The following is a 2,922-nucleotide window of genomic DNA, read 5'->3' as shown; positions in this document are numbered from 1 at the left end:
ATTAAAGCTTTAGAGTTCAAACAAAATGTTGACTTGACAGTTTTAAATTGGAAGTGATTTCAGACATTCAATTTGTTCTTTAGCACAAAGAATGTATAGTTTTTTTAACAAGTTTTTTTTAACGTTATGCTTTCATTATTTTACCCAAGTAATATTATTTAGTAGTCATTTGAAACAATCTCTTTTTATAAATTAATCTCTGAATATGAATGTGACTACTGTAGGTTCAAAATGTTTTTCTCCTAAAAAAAAGACTTAAAATGTGGGATTTAATTTAAAAAAATTATTTTCCAACTCTAATCTTATTACGGCATATTCTTTTGTTAGGCCTGAACTGAAAGATTTGTGCCTGTTCTCAAAGTTTTTGTAAATTAAACCATTATTATAATTAACTTTTTCATTTTGGTTTTGGTATGTAATAAAGTAATTTATATAACATTTTATTGGTTCTAAAATTAACTTGTTTTGGGAGAAAACATATTGCTTGACTTTTTTCCCATTGATAACAGCCAAAGTCAATTTTTGTTCTACAATTCAGAATTTTACATTCACATGTTCAGATCTGAGATGCTTTATTAATCTTAAAAATTAAACTAAACATTGCATAAAAATTTAAATTTTAAAACATGTAAAAAATATATATTTTTAATACAGTTTCAGTCACCATCAATGCAGTCCAGATGAACAGGTTCTGCTCATTTTTATTTTTAGATTTACTTTTTCCTGAATCTTTTTAGGATGTTTGTTGAGTATTTATGGTACTCAGTAAAGCTTACACTCCACAAGCTTTTCCTTTAAGAAAAATACTTTGATTTTTTAATTAAAATGCATTGTAATTCCCATGTCATGTCACACTGAGCATGGTCATGGATGCTACATACGACAGTGTGTTCCACTTTCTGACAATATCCAGCAACTTCCACATCCCAGACTCAACAAAGTGGTCAACGGAGATGTGGTGCACTGCGTGAGACAAATGGTCACACCAGATACTGACTGGTTTTCCATAATACAGTAAAACTGATCATTTTAGAGCGGCCTTTTATTGTGGGCAGCCTAAGACACATGTGGTGCAATGTTGTCTAATCAGCATCTTGATATGCCACACCCGTGAGGTGGATGGATTATCTCGGAAAAGGAGAAGTGCTCACAAACACAGATTTGCACAAATCTGTGAACAATATTTCAGAGAAAAAGACCTTACGTGTACAAAGAAAAAGTCTTAGATCTTTAAGTTCAGCTCATGGAAAATGGGAGCAAAAACAAAACTATCAAAGTTCATGCTCAATAGGTAGAAAAACCCAACAAAGTTAAGTCAGGTCCTCCGGACGGTTTCTTCTTGTTGAACTGTGTCACCTTTCATCCAAAGGACTTCATCAGTCCGAGAAGCCACAACAAACTCAGTCCCATTAGAAGCACACTCGCATAGTGGGTCAACCAGTGTGATAAGATGTTTTTTGGAGTCCGCCTTCTCCCTGCTGACTCTTTTGAGGCAGCCATAGCCAAAGTGGTTCAAAATATCAAAGTTCATGCTCAAGAAAAACCCAACAAAGTTAAGTCAAGTCCTCTGGACGGTTTCTGTTTGTTGAAAAAGTTTGTTGAATTTCGGTATTTGGAACCATTTTGGCCATGGCTGCCTCGAAAGAGTCGGCGGGGGAGAGAGCGACTCCAAAAACCATCTTATCACCATCAGACTGGTTGACCCACTATAGGTGCTATTTATAAGACTGAGTTTGTTGTGGATCCTCAGACTGACAAAGTCTTTTGGATGAAAGACGAAACTTGCAACAAAAGAAACCGTCCAGAGGACCTGACTGAACATTGCTGGAAAAGCAAAGTGTTGCATTTATTTATTTATTTTTTTTAGGGATGGATGATACTGGATTTTTGGCCGATATCCAATATGCCGATATGTTAAAACTTATTTGGCCGATAAACGATACCAACACCAATACTTTCCCCCAGACCTACTTTTCATCCATCCTTCCATCCATCCATCCATCCATCCATTATCTTTACCTGCTTCTTCCATTTTGGGTCATGGGGGACGCCAGTGCCCATGTCCTGCAATCACTGTGCGAGGGGCGAGGGACACCCTGGATGGGTCGCAAGTCCATCACAGGACCATTTAACCTTTATACAAGAGAGACCTGGACCTAGACCTACTTACAGAGACTACATAGCTTTCTCTGCTGTGGAATTAAAATACAACATTTTTCTTCATGGTCTTTGTCAACTTGGCCTGCTACCAAATGCAGATGCCAAAAGGAGGGCTGAAAATTATGTAACACTATATACTGTAAATATATAATATATATATATATATATATATGAAAACAGCACCTTTTATGTCGGTGAGTTATTTTTGATGGAACGGCCGATGTCTGATGTTTAACTTTATTGCTAATATTGGCCGATACCGATACCATGCCGATAATATCGTGCATCCCTAGTTTTTTTGTTCAGTGTAATAAGTACATTTGTCACCTAGAGTATTTCCAGTTTCTGACTGCCCTTCCATTTGGTGTTCCACTTCTAGGAAAGACCCTCTGGGGTTCAGGTGGTGTGTTTCTGGAAAAAGACGCAGAAGTTTGTCCATCGTGCACCTACAGAGACACTGGTGACGGGTCAAAGAGCCTGTTGACACGTGGACTCTGCAGGCGAGGGGCAGAAACAGTACATTTCCCAGCCTTCTCTCTGAGGGGATCAGGTTCTGGGAAAAATCACAGAAGAAACTTACGTTGATTTTCTCCCGTCAGCTCCTCAAGCTGCGAGACGGAGAAAAGAGAGGAAATGTATTTATAGCTGGATCAGACAAACTTATTATTAGATATCTTTTTACACTGAAGGGAGATGGGATGCAGACTTATCTGTCCACACACACACACACACACACACACACACACACACACACACACACAC

Source organism: Nematolebias whitei, chromosome 11 (assembly GCF_014905685.2).
Source record: "Nematolebias whitei isolate Nwh7 chromosome 11, NemWhi1, whole genome shotgun sequence".
NCBI classification, from domain to species: domain Eukaryota; kingdom Metazoa; phylum Chordata; class Actinopteri; order Cyprinodontiformes; family Rivulidae; genus Nematolebias; species Nematolebias whitei.
The sequence above is the reverse complement of the archived record's forward strand: the minus strand, read 5'-3'. Positions refer to the sequence as shown.